General features: G+C 39.3%; 1 long non-coding RNA gene across 1 annotated transcript in view; it reads right to left on the bottom strand.

Moving 5' to 3' along the window:
* Nucleotides 1–280: 280 nt before the first annotated feature.
* Nucleotides 281–16,664, bottom strand: part of LOC113605905 (uncharacterized) — a 32,146-nt gene continuing 15,762 nt past the window's right edge. Inside the window, exons 3-5 of the long non-coding RNA XR_003427396.1 lie at nucleotides 5,640–5,681; nucleotides 3,816–3,854; nucleotides 281–1,005 (exon numbers count right to left, since the gene is read on the bottom strand). This is a non-coding gene — a long non-coding RNA (uncharacterized LOC113605905). The remainder of the gene's footprint in view (nucleotides 1,006–3,815; nucleotides 3,855–5,639; nucleotides 5,682–16,664) is intronic.

Below are 16,664 nucleotides of genomic sequence, written 5' to 3'. Positions count from 1 at the left end.
AATCAAACTATTAAACATCTAAAAAAAAATGGTTCTGAAGAACCTAGGGGCAGGACAGGAATAAAGACGCAGACGTAGAGAATGGACTTGAGGACACGGGGAGGGGGCAGGGTAAGCTGGGATGAAGTGAGAGAGTGGCATGGACATATATACACTACCAAAAGTAAAACTGATAACTAGTGAGAAGCAGTTGCATAGCACAGGGAGATCAGCTCAGTGCTTTGTGTCCACCTAGAGGGGTGGGATAGAGAGGGTGGGAGGGAGGCTCAAGAGGGAGGGGATATGGGGATATATGTATAGCTGATTCATTTTGTTATACAGCAGAAACTAACACACCATTGTAAAGCAATTGTAATCCAATAAAGATGTTAAAACAAACTATTAAACATCAGCTTACTGGGTAAATTGAGTTTAGACACCTACATGATGCAAAAGAGCAGCCTTTGTATGAGCTCCTACACCCTTTAAACTTGAAGCATAGTCCGTGTTTTCACTTCAAAGTAAATATCTAACTGAAGCCAGAAATTTCATTTTGTCATTGTGTCAATTATGTTTAAAAGACCATTATTAAGTAAAATGTAACCTAATTTGTGAACAACCCTACAGCGAGTGGAAATAGAAAAATATAAGTACCCACACCCAGCAACAAACAAATGACAGATTCTTGAGCGCCAGACCCTCCAACTCGTCTACTTATCATTCGATCCCTTTGCTCACTCTTTCTTTCTACACCAGGCAGGAGGGTAAAATATTTTCAGAGAAATTCCCTGGACTATATGATTTCAATTGCACGTGCCACTCTGGACAAACAGAAGATCCTATTTTCAAAGTCTTAAAGCACTTGTAAGGGCTGTGTATATGTGTCTTATCGTCCTTGTTGCTTCTGTTCTGGAGTACTTGGTTGGCCAGAGCTCTCTCCAGGGCGGTGTGCAGGAGTGACAGGAAACTGAAATCCATAGCCATTGTATCCATCCAAGTAGACACATTGGAAGAAGCTGATGGGGCCTAAAGAATAGAGGATGATGATTTATTGAAACAAGTAGAATGTGATTAGGAACAGAGGTAAAACACTGTGAGGCAGTCTAATACAATACATATGGACATGGGTTCTCCAGCCAGATAGCCTTGGCAACAACCAGCAAGTTCCTCACATGTAAAATCAAGACAACAACAAAAAACCTCACAGAAATATTGTGGAAATTAAATAAGTTCATATATGTGAACCACTTGAAATCCTTCCTGGCACATAATAAGCCATTATTAAAATGATAATAAGAAAAGCCTGGCATAGAAAGTCTAAGTGTTTAGTTTATAGGAATCTAGATGTGCACAGTATTTGGAAAAACTGGTATGTAGTAACAGGTTTCAAAACATGAGCTTATCAATATGCAAAGTAACCAACTCGTGTGTGTGTGTGTGTGTGTGTGTGTGTGTGTGTGTGTGCACGCGTGCGCGTGCGTGTGTTAATAACACCACAGAGAGTCTTGTGATTTGTAAAGTCTTGAGGTTTTCCACTTGCCCTTACTCTGGAGGCAAGCACTCTCCTGAGATGGCACAGTTACTCTCTAGGGCAGTGCCTCCAGATAGCAGCTCTGTTGTCAGAGTAGAAAACAACACAGGAAAGGACTTAAAGCCCAGCGAGGCAGTGTGCGCATTGGATACGGCATGAGCTCTGGGCCCAGTGAGCCGAGGCTTCCAGGTAGCAGTTTTGTTAAGAGATGGTGAGTTTAGCCCCTCCTCACCATGATGGACCCCTACTGACTCTTCAGTGTGGTCCATCGTATCCATTTGCATTCTGTCAACCAACCACAGACTTCTTGCACATGGCCAGGAAAGAGAATGACAATTGCAGCTAGTGGTATGTGGGATATGGGGGTGAGGGGCGTGCTGGCCAAATCCATGTGAGCCTAAGGGTTTACGAAGTAGAATAAAGCAAAGTGTGTGTAGAAAGAAGCCAAGGAAAGCAACAAGGGATTATTCTGATTTCATCATCCATGATGTCAGCTGACTTTAATCATTGGGTTTTCAGTGATGAAAAGTTTGGAGAAATCTTGAGTTTAGTCCTTCTCCTTTCCACTCTATCTCATCCAGACTTGTTTTCTATTTTGTTCTAGCCTCAGACAGAGGCAGGAACACAACCCCCCTCACCCCTGGGTGTTGGACGGTTACACAGAAGGATGGCAGAAAACGGCAGCACCAGTACTAAAAGGGGCAGAGTCCATCAACAACAGGCTACTTTCCAGCTGAACCTTCTGATCCGTAGGCACTGTTCTGACATTTCTTTTATTGATGTCAAATAGTTATTAGTGAAAATACCATCATAGCTGCCTATTTTAGATCTTATATAAAAGGCTCATGAATATCAAACTATAGAATTGCTTCATGGTAAGATGAAAATAGAAAATATTGTTTTGCTACAAGTAAATCCCCAAATGAACTTAAAGTACTTGATACCTTGGTGCTTTTTTTTACTAAAATAATGGAATTATTTTATTTATTTACTTCTTTTTAATTAAACCTTTTACTTTGAGATCATTGTAGAGTCGCATACAGTTGTAAGAAATAATGCAGAGAGAGCCCACGTATCCTTCACCTAGTTTTCCCCAATGGTTAACATCTTTTCAAAATTATACTATAATATCACAACCATGAAACTGACATTAATATAATCCACCTATCTCATTATGTTTTAATATTTATTTATGAAATAAGAGATTTTGAGTGTTATGTGATAAAGCCACAATTTGTTATGAGTAGGTTAACAATTGGGAAAGCATTGCTATATAAATCAGAAACATGCCCAGATTGACTTTATGGATTTTGCAACCGTATCTGAACGTATTAAAACTGCTTATTTCTTTATATTCCACACAACCTGATCATATGAAGGGTTATAATGAGTATCCCTCTTATCTGTTGCAGAAGCCCCAGCATCTAAATGGTGCCTAGAACATAGTAGGCACTTAATATTTGTTCAATAATTCAAGTATTAATACAGAACAGGAGGCATTTTCTATTATAGAGGGCATTTTTGTAATTTCCTTCAGAAATACATCTAAGAAACATTGTGAAACCCAGAGAACATGATTGACATCATTTCCTCAGATAAATGTCTATTCTTTACTTTAAAAGCATTATGTGAAGCAAACTTAGGTTATACCTATTTTAAAAATTGCTTCCTTTAGTCTGTCCAGCAATGACTCTTATGCATATGTGAATTCAAGATGTATTGCTTTACCATCTGAAGAAAAATATCTAATTTAGAAGTACTGAAATAATGAGAATCTTGGACATTGAATTTTGTAACTGCATATGAATACTGATTGCATTCTAAAATCAACGATCCCAAAGATTGAACATTAAGAGCCTGCCATATATCAAGAACAATCCAAAAGAACTTTCATTCTTAGAATGAGTCTCTAAGCAATTGAATTGCTGAGACCTATTTCTACATTTTCTTCTTTTTGATATAAAAAATTTCAGCATATCACTTCAGCTGTCTTTTTACAAAGCAGACAGTAGCACGCATTTAAGCACAGATTCGGTTGGAGTGCTCAGGGTCAGAGCTGTGTAGAACGGTTTGCAATAAGTGCCACTTCCATCATTGCTTTGTAATTCCTCCAAATATGTGCCACTTGCCTGACGCAAAAAATGCAGAACTTCTCTTTGAAATGTAAGAGACCTACTGTAATGTTATTCTTCATGTCTGTGCTAAAAATCTTCTTCTTTTTCTTCTTAAGGGAGTCTAAAGTTTCAATTTATATATACCATCTACAGAATGCGTCAGTAGTTTTAATCTTTTTAAAAAAACTTACTTTTTTGCTTCTTTGTGGAAGACACATCTTCAGCTTCTTCTAGTAGATACAAAAATATGAAAGTAAATAACTTGTACATTCACAGCTATTATACAAATATGTAGGGAACTGAAAAATGCCCCAAAATGCACAGTATGAAAGAAACAGGAGCTACTTGCCCTCCTTAGAACATACTCTAGGTTCTTATTCAGATTCTGTTCAGCCTTTAACTACAAAATTTAGTAGGTGAGATCCAGGAGTAGAAGAGGAGGCAATGAAAGAAAAGAATGGGAAATGTTACAGATAGAAACTGGTCCTGATGTTAATGGAGGGCTAGTTGACACCCATTCCTTTCTCAGAAGAGGTTTTTATGCTCAGAGTTATAATATGGTAAGGATGGAATCTGGCTATGAAACAAACATTTTAGTCAAAATAATTTTAAATTTGTGAGAGACATAAGTTTTAATGATCATCCTTGTCCTGAAAGAATAGCAGCAGGCTAGTATTCTGTATCCTTTCCTTCTCTCATGTGATTCAAGGACACTTTTGCTTGAGTGATATGCACCATGTGTATATCTAACAAAGGATAATTTGACACTATCCATTTGAACCCCCTTTCCCAGGTTAGAAGTTCTTAACTGGTGTCCACAGATGAACTTTTGCGAGTTTCCTGTAAAACTATGAAATGTTAAGATATGAGTGTGTGTGTGTGTTTCATCTAAAGCAGGTTTTAGATTTCATCAAATTCTAAATGAGTTCAAAAAACTTCCTTCTCAAAGTGTGATCCATGTGCCAGTAGTTTCAGCATCACTTGGGAAACTGATATAAACACAGTTCTTGGTCCCCAACCTCAACTTATTTCATTTTAACAAGATTTCCAAATGATTTGTGTATAAAATTGTTTGAGAAGCTATGGTCTAGAAATTTAAAAAATATATTAAAAGTTATAGCTCTTAATAATTCAATTTTTAAAAAATCTAAAAATTTTAGTATTCAAAAATATCTTAAGACGAGTGTAAATCATTTCATAAGAATCAGAAAACTATTCTCTTGTGTCTTTTCTCAAAGTGCTATTTTCCACACTGTCAATTAATTCCAGACACTGCCACAACACTTATATTTTGATGACAAGAACACCTCTTAGGCAAACTCTTATTGTCCACAGGCAAGTCTCGAAGTAGAACAGCAAATATCTATCATATAACAAGCCAAACTAGGAAGCCAGGAAACCCTTCAGGAAAAAAATGCATTAAATTAAATTAGTTGAAAACCTTACAATACAGATGAGGAAATTTAGTCCTGGAAATACTCGCCTAAGGTCATGTATCTTGTTGTAGCAAATTTTTCTGAGGTTTGAGATCTGTCTTCCTTCCTGCCTCCCTCCCTCCCTCCCTCCCTCCCTCCCTTCCTTCCTTCCTTCCTTCCATCTTTCCTCTATGCTATTGTTGCCAGCATAGGCAAGTTATCTTAATTTTTCTTAATAAACACATCAATCTCATATCTGAACATTTATGTGAACCTCCTGCTGTCAAATAACATCTCCCCAATCCTTGGTGAAACAATAATTTTGAAATATTGCTATTGTAAGCAGATTGGCCAACTAATTATCCAATAATTACTTGTAAATATATCAGTGTCCAGTTAGGCTTCAATATATGGATATATATATATATATATATGTTTTCCAAATAACGTACAAAAACTGTTTGTTTACAAATAAGTCTACCTCTAAACATTGCTTAGGTAAAGCTGAAAACCAGATCAAGAATAGTTAAATAAAACAGACAGAAAAAATATTGCAGACTTAAGAGAAAACTCATAGTGAACTGAAGATAACAATTTTACCTTTAGCTTTCGTTGAAGCTGGTACATCTTCAGAAGCTTCTCCTAGAGAGTAAAGAAAGACATATCAATTCATGATCTATTTCTCAGATTTCCCAAAGAGGGAATATTGTATTTAAAGGTTTTTAAGAGCTAGAGGGTCTCTTAATCTATAAATTCAGCATGAAGTGTCTCTATGAATAAGAACTTTGTGATAAATAAGGTAACTTCTCTGACTTGGGCAGAGGGTGGGGAGGAAATAGATGCTGTGCCAGGACTGTGGTCAGCAGGCCAGCGAAGTCTGGCTAGGGCAAGGAGAGCTTGCAGTGACCCTCCCAAACATGCTTGTCCTCCTCTGACTCCTAAAACTGCTTCCTGAAACCACAATCACTTTTGGAATTTCGGGAATTTGAGGTAAATAAATTCATACACATATGGCAGATCAAGAGGAAAATCTCTGCCCATGTATTTTATTAGCTGACTGACTTCTGACAATCGTAAAGGCAATGAAAAGGCATTAAAAGCTGAACAAAACTCAAATATATAAATGATGACTCTTCAGGTGCATTAGGTATATCGCTTGGTCTTTTGTGTAGTCTACTTAAAAGGTACATAGTGGAATAATGCGGGAGTAATTTTAAGTCGGAGATCATTCTAATACAATATAATTAAATGATCTTTAAATTTTTATATCAATTTTTTAGCACTTGTCATGATTGGAAAGAGGGTCATTTTTGTATTGTTTATTCAGATTTTGCATACCAGCTGTCCACAAATACAAAAGGGGTAAAATAAGTTAGTATACAAATTTTCTCTAATAGGGAAGAAATGTGACCTTCAGGAAGAGATGTTACTATGTAAAAGAACAAAATGGGAAAAAGAAACAAAATTGCTAGCATTTTTTATGGTGAATTATTAAAGTTTCAACCTGATTAGTTTTTAAAATATTTAAATACAGGCTTAACTCAATTAAATACTGAATTAAGTGACCTAAAATGTCCTATCAACAATTATAAGTCAGGGAATGATTAAATGATATTTTTAAGTAAAATAATACTTATTTTTTTTAAAGATATCAGTTCTTAGATGAATCAAGTAATAACTATATTTAATTGTGTAGTCAAAATCTGCTAATTTCTATGAAGGATGTTTACAAAATTAAAATGTTACAAGGTCCTGGTACAAGAAATATATATTTTACTTTTGTAGGTAATAGCACACTTAAAACTAAGGCACCTATTCTCTTGATCTATTTGTTACTCATGGGGAAATAAATATGGATAGAATAACAACCTAAGCTTCCTCTCTTTTGCAAAATCAGTATTCTGAACCAGAGTAAACTAGCTACAGGTGATAAAATCTGGCAAGAACGGAGTCACACGTCAATCACTCAGGCTAACCAGGAGAACAGAGGCACAAGGTAACTGTAAGCCTAGGGCAATTGCCGTAGACATGCAATCTCTGTGTAAGCAACTTAACAGTAACAGTTTACTGATCTAGGAATACTTCATGCGATTGTCACTACTCAGAATACAAAAGATGGAGAAAAGCACTAAATACGTTTACTCTTGTAACTTGTGCCTTGATTGGGCAAGTGGTGGTTTGGACAAAATACTTGACTCTGAATGGATACAGTCATTATTATAAAAGAAGTATGAAAATGTGCCAGGGGAATTTTGAGTGACTTGCTTTTGGCGGAGGGGTAGTTAGAAAGACTATGAAGAAAGACTAGATCCAGCAAAGGACAGAGGATAGTTGAGGAGCACGGTAAACGCTGAGGACGGTAGGAGAACCACATCTGGAAAGGTTGGATAGGATTGTCATGTGCAAAGTGTTTACAGATCAGGCTGAGTTGTCTCTATTTAATGTCACGGCAAATGAAGGTTGTTCAAGAGAGAAATAATATTTTAGATGTACTTAGTAAAAACAAGGCTAGAACATAAGAGAATGGATTCAGAGAAAGAAATTGGGAATGCATTTTAATAGTCAACCTAGAAACCATGATTTCTGCAACTAGGAGTCACTGAAGGAGTTGAGAGTAAATGAGGCTTTCTATGCAGAGTTAAATAGAATTGGGCATGTGTGAGTGAAAGTGATGAATCCAATAAGGGATAGCACCATCCACTATTTGAGCTTGGAGGAAGGTAGTGGTGCCATTCCCAGCAAGGAGGGAAACCTAAGAGGCACTTATTAGCAGGGATCATGAAAAGTTTTGTTTTCTTTGAGTTCAGTTGTGGTGTTGGCCAGTCATGAAATTGCAGATGTCTAGAAAGAAGCAAGACAGAGAAGGCAAGATGTCTGGAAAAGTTTAGAATTGATGTGTATTGAGTTAATGGACAAAACTGGGAGAGTTGAGGCATCATTTTCTTTTTTTTTTGGCTGCGTTGGGTCTTCATGGCTGTGCATGGGCTTTCTCTAGTTGTGGAGAGCAGGGGCTAGTCTTCGTTGTGGTGCGCGGGCTTCTCATTGTGGTGGCTTCTCTTGTTGCGGAGCATGGGCTCTAGGCGTGCGGGCTTCAGTAGTTGTGGCTCGCAGGCTCTAGAGCACAGGCTCAGTAGTTGTGGCGCACAGGCTTAGTTGCTCTGTGGCATGTGGGATCTTCCCAGGCTTGAACCCATGTCCCCTGCAATGGCAGGTGGATTCTTAAACACTGCGCCAACAGGGAAGTCCTGAGACAACATCACTTTTAATGATGGCAATAATAGTTAGTATTTCCTAACACTTACCACATGCTGGGTCCTATTAAGTAATTTCGCATGTATAGCACATTCAATCCCTACAACACCTCTCTGAGGCAGGTGCTCTTATTTTAAATCTCCTGTATAGATAGATCAGAGAGGGGTTAAGTGCTGCCCAAGGTCATAAAATGAGTGAGTGGCAGGGCTAGAGCATGAATCCCAACTTGTCTGAGTCAGATCCACTTGAATGAGGATTTACATTTATGGCACAAAGAGAGCACCTATAATGTGCCATCAGTTGTACTAAGCACAGATAGTAACACATTTCACCTCCTCAGCAAATCTGTGAGGAGGGCACTATTATTATTCCCATTTTACAGAAGGGATAATTGAAGGATAGAAAGTCAAGGTCCCAGAGCTAGTAAGTGGGGAAATCAGGATTCATACTCAAGCATTTGGGTTCCAGAGACTGTGTTGTTAACCACTATGCCATTCTACCTTTTGAGAATGGCCTTCTAAACTCAGTACTCTCTGATTCCAGAACCTATGCATTATATTGCTCAACAAGTATCTGCCAACATGCTCAGACAGAGTCAAAGTTACACATGAGCCATGCACTTGTGCAGAGCAGAGATAAAACAGTGTTCCTCTAAGCGTGGCCCTCTGCTCTTCCAACAATCTGTTTTCCTTAAGTGTGGACGAATACACAAGTTACCCAGTTGCCTTTGGAAATGGTAATGACAATGAAGAGGAAAGTATAATATCTGTTCTGTTTGCCTAGCCACTATAAGTAATGTAGGCAATCATATTCCAAATAATGAAGAATAAAAATGTATTATCTTGAGTTTCAAATTGTAGACTCCATCCTATACTTACATGGAAACTTAGATTCCAAAGGAACCATAAATATCAGGAAATCCAACCGTCCATCTAAAGCAGATGTGTCCACTGTAGCAGAGTCATTGAACAAATGGGAGTTCTTGTCTGTGTGGCTACGATTTTGATCTTTTGAACATGTTGGTATTACGGGCTGGCATTTGTATAGCTCTTTATACTCACTGAATTGGAGCTATAGACACAAGTTTTTAAGAGCTATTAGTTTGGGGAGACCTTCAAGATGGCGGTGGAGTAAGACGTGGAGATCGCCTTCCTCTCCACAAATACATCAGAAATACATCTACATGTGGAACAACTCCTACTGAACACCTACTGAATGCTGGCAGAAGACTTCCTGAAATGCAAGAAACTCCCCACGTACCTGGCTAGGGCAAAAGAAAAAAGAAAAAACAGAGACAAAAGAATAGGGACGGGACCTGCACCAGTGGGAGGGAGCTGTGAAGGAGGAAAGGTTTCCACACACTAGAAGCCCCTTCGCGGGCAGAGACTGCGGGTGGCGGAGGGGGGAAGGTTCGGAGCCGCAGAGGAGAGCGCAGCAACAGGGGTGCGGAGGGCAAAGCAGAGAGATTCCTGCACAGAGGATTGGTGCCAACCAGCACTCACCAGCCCGAGGCTTGTCTGCTCACCCGCCGGGGAGTGCGGGGGCTGGGAGAGGCTCGGGCTTCGGAGGTCGGATCGCAGGGAGAGGACTGGGGCTGGCGGCATGAACACAGCCTAAAGGGGGCTAGTGCACCACAGCTAGCCAGGAGGGAGTCCGGGAAAAACTCTGGAGCTGCCTAAGAGGCAAGAGACCATTGTTTTGGGGTGCTCGAGGAGAGGGGATTAAGAGTGCAGCCTAAACGAGCTCCAGGGACGGTGCGAGCTGTGGCTATCAGCACGGACCCCAGAGACGGGCATGAGACGCTAAGGCCGCTGCTGCCGCCACCAAGAAGCCTGTGTGCGAGCACAGGTCACTATCCACACCTCCTCTCCCAGGAGCCTGTGCAGCCCACCACTGCCAGGGTCCCGTGATCCAGGGACAACCTCCCCAGGAGAACGCACGGCGCGCCTCAGGCTGGTGCAACGTCACGCCGGCCTCTGCCAACACAGGCTCGCCCCGCATCCATACTCCTCCCTCCCCCTGCCCAGCCTGAGTGAGCCAGAGACCCCGAAGCAGCTGCTCCTTTAACCCCCTCCTGTCTCAGCGGGAACAGACGCCCTCAGGCGACCTACACACAGTGGCGGGGCCAAATCCAAAGCTGAACCCCAGGAGCTGTGCGAACAAAGAAGAGAAAGTGAAATCTCTCCAGCAGTCTCAGAAGCAGAGGATTAAATCTCCACAATCAACTTGCTGTACCCTGCATCTCTGGAATACCGGAATAGACAATGAATCATCCCAAAATTGAGGCGGTGGAATTTGGGAGCAACTGTAGACGTATGTGCATGCTTCTTTGTGTGAGTTTGTCTGTATAGCTTTTCTTTTACCATTTGTCCTAGGGTTCTGTCTGTCTGTCTGTTTCTGGTTTTGCTTTTTTTTTAGTATAGCTTTTAGCACATGTTATCATTGGTGGATTTGTTTTTTGATTTGGTAGCTCTCTTCTTTCTTTCTTTTTTATTTATTACATTTAAACTTTTAACAATTTTTTAATAACTTTATTATTTTTCTTTCTTTCTTTCCTCCTTCCTCCCTCCCTCCCCCCCTTTCCTTCTTTCTTTCTTTCTTTCTTTTCTTTTCTTTCTTATTTCCTCCCTTTTTTCTGACCTGTGTGGCTGACAGGGTTTTGGTGCTCCAGCCGGGTGTCACGCCTGTGCCTCTGAGGTGGAACAGCCTAGTTCACGACATTGGTCCACCAGACACCTCCCAGCTCCACGTAATATCAAACAGCGAAAGCTCTACCAGAGATCTCCATCTCAATGCTAAGACCCAGCTCCACTCAATGACCAGCAAGCTACAGTGCTGGACACCCTATGCCAAACAACTAGCAAGACAGGATCATAACCCCACCCATTAGCAGAGAGGCTGCCTAAAATCATAATAAGGTCACGAACACCCCAAAACACACCACCTGATGTGGTGCTGCCCACAAGAAAGACAAGATCCAGCCTTATCCACCAGAACACAGGCACTAGTCTCCTCCACCAGGAAGCCTACACAACCCATGGAACCAACCTTACCCACTGGGGGCAGACACCAAAACAATGGGAACTATAAACCTGCAGCCTGTGAAAAGGAAACCCCAAACACAGTAAGTTACGCAAAATGAGAAGACAGAGAAAAACACAGCAGATGAAGGAGCAAGGTAAAACCCCGGCAGACCAAACAAATGAAGAGGAAATAAGCAGTCTACCTGAAAAAGAATTCAGAGTAATGATAGTAAAGATGACACAAAATCTTGGAAAAAGAATGGAGAAAACACAAGAAATGTTTAACAAGGATCTAGAAGAACTAAAGTGCAAACAAACAATGATGAACAACACAATAAATAAAATTAAAAATTCTCAAGAAGGAATCAATAGCAGAATAACTGAGACAGAAGAATGGATAAGTGACCTGGAAGAAAAAGTAGTGGAAATAACTACTGCAGAGCAGAATAAAGAAAAAAGAATGAAAAGAACTGAGGACAGTCTAGGAGACCTCTGGGACAACATTAAATGCACCAACATTCTAATGATAGGGGTCCCAGAAGAAGCAGAGTATAAGAAAGGGACTGAGAAAATATTTGAAGAGATTATAGTTGAAAACTTCCCTAATATGAGAAAAGAAATAGTTAATCAAGTCAAGGAAGCACAGAGAGTCCCATACAGGATAAATCCAAGGAGAAACAGGACAACACACATATTAATCAAGCTATCAAAAATTAAATACAAAGAAAAAATATTAAAAGCAGCAAGGGAAAAACAACAAATAACACAAAAGGGAATCCTCATAAGGTTAACAGCTGATCTTTCAACAGAAACCTTGCAAGACAGAAGGGAGTAGCAGGACATATTTAAAGTGATGAAAGGGAAAAACCTACAACCAAGATTACTCTACCCAGCAAGGATCTCATTCAGATTTGATGGAGAAATTAAAACCTTTACAGACAAGCAAAAGCTAAGAGAATTCAGCACCACCAAACCAGCATTAAAACAAATGCTAAAGGAACTTCTCTGGGCAGGAAACACAAGAGAAGGAAAAGGTCTACAGTAACAAACCCAAAACAATTAAGAAAATGGTAATAGCAACATACATATCGATAACTACCTTAAATGTAAATGGATTAAATGCTCCAACCAAAACACATAGACCAGCTGAATAGATACAAAAACAAGACCCATATATATGCTGTCTACAAAAGACCCACTTCAGACCTAGGGACACATACAGACTGAAAGTGAGGGGATGGGAAAAGATAGTCCATGCAAATGGAAATCAAAAGAAAGCTGGAGTAGCAATTCTCATATCAGCCAAAATAGACTTTAAAACAAAGAGTATTACAAGAGACAAAGAGGGACACTACATAATGATCAAGGGATCAATCCAACAAGAAGATATAACAATTGTAAATATTTATGCACCCAACATAGGAGCACATCAATACATAAGGCAAATGCTAACAGCCATAAAAGGGGAAATCGACAGTAACACAATCATAGTAGGGGACTTTAACACCCCACTTTCACCAATGGACAGATCAACCAAAATGAAAATAAATAAGGAAACACAAGCTTTAAATGATACATTAAACTACATGGACTCAATTGATATTTATAGGACATTCCATCCAAAAACAACAGCATACACATTCTTCTCAAGTGCTCATGGAACATTCTCCAGGATAGATCATATCTTGGGTCACAAATCAAGCCTTGGTAAATTTACGAAAATTGAAATCATATCAAGTATCTTTTCTGACCACAGTGCTATGAGACTACATATCAATTACAGGAAAAAAATCTGTAAAAAAATACAAACAGATGAAGGCTAAACAATACACTACTAAATAATCAAGAGATCACTGAAGAAATCAAAGACGAAATCAAAAAATACCTAGAAAAAAAGGATGAAAACACGACGACCCAAAACCAATGGGATGCAGCAAAGCAGTTCTAAGAGGGAAGTTTACAGCAATACAATCCTACATTAAGAAAGAAGAAACATCTCAAATAAAGAACCTAAACTTACACCTAAAGCAATTAGAGAAAGAAGAAACAAAAAAAAAAAAACCCAAAGTTAGCAGAAGGAAAGAAATCATAAAGATCAGATCAGAAATTAATGAAAAAGAAATGAAAGAAACTATAGCAAAGATCAATAAAACTAAAAGCTGGTTCTTTGAGAACATAAACAAAATTGATAAACCATTAGCCAGACTCATCAAGAAAAAAAGGGAGAAGACTCAAATCAATAGAATTAGAAATGAAAAAGGAGAAGTAACAATTGACACTGCAGAAATACAAAGGATCATGAGAGATTACTACAAGCAACTATATGCCAATAAAATGGACAACCAGGAAGAAATGGACAAATTCTTAGAAATGCACAAACTTCCACGACTGAACCAAGAAGAAATAGAAAATATGAACAGACCAATCACAAGCACTGAAATTGAAACTGTGATTTAAAATCTTCCAACAAGCAAAGCCCAGGACCAGATGGCTTCACAGGCAAGTTCTATCAAACATTTAGAAAAAAGCTAACACCTATCCTTCTCAAACTCTTCCAAAATATAGCAAAGGTAGGAATACTCCTAAACTCATTCTATGAGGCCATGATCACCCTGATACCAAAACCACAAAGATGTCACAAGGAAGGAAAACTACAGACCAATATCACTGATGGACATAGATGCAAAAATCCTCAACAAAATACTAGCGAATAGAATCCAACAGCACATTAAAAGGATCATACACCATGATCAAGTGGGATTTATCCCAGGAATGCAAGGATTCTTCAATATATGCAAATCAGTCAATGTGATACACCATATTAACAAATAAAAGAAGAAAAACCATATGATCATCTCAATAGATGCAGAGAAAGCTTTCAACAAACTTCAACACCGATTTATGATAAAAACCCTCCAGAAAGTAGGCATAGAGGGAACTTTCCTCAACATAATAAAGGCCATATATGACAAACCCACAGCCAACATCGTCCTCAATGGTGAAAAACTGAACGCATTTCCACTAATATCAGGAACAAGACAAGGTTTCCCACTCTCACTAGTATTATTCACCATAGTTTTGTAAGTTTTAGCCACAGCAATCAGAGAAGAAAAAGAAATAAGAGGAATCCAAATTGGAAAAGAGGAAGTAAAGCTGTCACTGTTTGCAGATGACATGATACTATACATAGAGAATCCTAAAGATGCTACCAGAAAACTACTAGAGCTAATCAATGAATTTGGTCAAGTAGCACAATAGAAAATTAATGCACAGAAATCTCTTGCATTCCTATACACTAATGATGAAATATCTGAACGTGAGATTAAGAAAACACTCCCATTTACCACTGCAACAAAAAGAATAAAATATCTAGGAATAAACCTACCTAAGGAGACAAAAGACATGTATGCAGAAAATTATAAGACACTGATGAAAGAAATTAAAGATGATACAAATAGATGAAGAGATATACCATGTTCTTGGATTGAAAGAATCAACATTGTGAAAATGACTCTACTACCCAAAGCAATCTACAGATTCAATGCAATCCCTATCAAACTACCACTGGCATTTTTCACAGAACTAGAACAAAAAATTTCACAATTTGTATGGAAACACAAAAGACCCCGAATAGCCAAAGCAATCTTGAGAAAGAAAAATGGAGCTGGAGGAATCAGGCTCCCTGACTTCAGACTATACTACAAAGCTACTGTAATCAAGACAGTATTGTACTGGCACAAAAACAGAAATATAGCTCAATGGAACAGGATAGAAGGCCCAGAGATAAACCCACGCACCTATGGTCACCTTATCTTTGATAAAGGAGGCAAGAATATACAATGGAGAAAGACAGCCTCTTCAGTAAGTGGTGCTGGGAAAACTGGACAGCTACATGTAAAAGAATGAAATTAGAACACTCCCTAACACCATAAACAAAAATAAACTCACAATGGATTAAAGACCTAAATGTAAGGCCAGACACTCTAATACTCTTAGAGAAAAACATAGGCAGAACACCCTATGAAATAAATCACAGCAAGATCCTTTTTGATCCACCTCCTAGAGAAATGGAAATAAAAACAAAAATAAACAAATGCGACCTAATGAAATTTCAAAGCTTTTGCACAGCAAAGGAAACCATAAACAAGACGAAAAGACAACCCTCAGAATGGGAGAAAATATTTGCAAGTGAAGCAACTGACAAAGGATTAATCTCCAATATTTACAAGCAGCTCATGCAGCTCAATGTCAAAAAAACAAACAACCCAATCCAAAAGTGGCAGAACACCTAAATAGGCCTTTCTCCAAAGAAGATATACAAATTGCCAACAAACACATGAAAGAATGCTCAGCATCATTAATCATTAGAGAAATGCAAATCAATACAAAATGAGATATCGTCTCACACCAGTCAGAATGGCCACCATCAAAAAATCTACAAACAATAAATGCTGGAGAGGGTGTGGAGAAAAGGGAACCCTCTTGCACTGTTGGTGGGAATGTAAATTGATACAGCCACTATGGAGAACAGTATGGAGGTTCCTTAAAAAACTAAAAATAGAACTACCATATGCCCCAGTTATCCCACTACTGGGCATATACCCTGAGAAAACCATAATTCAAAAAAATCGTGGGCTTCCCTGGTGGCGCAGTGGTTGGGAGTCCGCCTGCCAGTGCAGGGGACGTGGGTTCGTGCCCCGGTCCAGGAGGATCCCACATGCCACGGAGCGGCTGGGCCTGTGAGCCACGGCTGCTTGAGCCTGCGCGTCCGGAGCCTGTGCTCCTCAATGGGAGAGGCCACAGCGGTGAGAGGCCCGTGTACCGCAAAAAAAAAAAAGAGTCGTGTACCAAAATATTCATTGCAGCTCTATTTACAATAGCCAGGACATGGAAGCAACCTAAGTGTCCATCAACAGATGAATGGATAAAGAAGATGTGGTACATACAATGGAATATTACTCAGCCATAAAGAGAAACGAAAGTGAGTTATTTGTAGTGAGGTGGATGGACTTAGAGTCTGTCATACAGAGTGAAGTAAGTCAAAAAGAGAAAAACAAGTACCGTATGCTAACACATATATATCGAATCTAAAAAGAAAAAATAATGGTCATGAATAACCTAGGGACAAGAAAGGAATGAAGACACAGACCTACTAGAGAATGGACTTGAGGATATGGGGAGGGGGAAGGGTAAGCTGGGACAAAGTGAGAGAGTGGCATGGCCATATATACACTACCAAACGTAAAGTGGATGGCTGGTGGGAAGCAGCCGCATAGCACAGGGAGATCAGGTTGGTGCTTTGTGACCACCTAGAGGGGTGGATTAGGGAGGGTGGGAGGGAGGGAGACGC

The sequence above is a fragment of the Aethalodelphis obliquidens genome, unplaced genomic scaffold (assembly GCF_003676395.1).
Source record: "Aethalodelphis obliquidens isolate GAN/ISIS:26980383/991018 unplaced genomic scaffold, ASM367639v1 scaffold3, whole genome shotgun sequence".
Taxonomy (NCBI): domain Eukaryota; kingdom Metazoa; phylum Chordata; class Mammalia; order Artiodactyla; family Delphinidae; genus Aethalodelphis; species Aethalodelphis obliquidens.
This window is presented reverse-complemented; position numbering and strand designations above follow the sequence as displayed.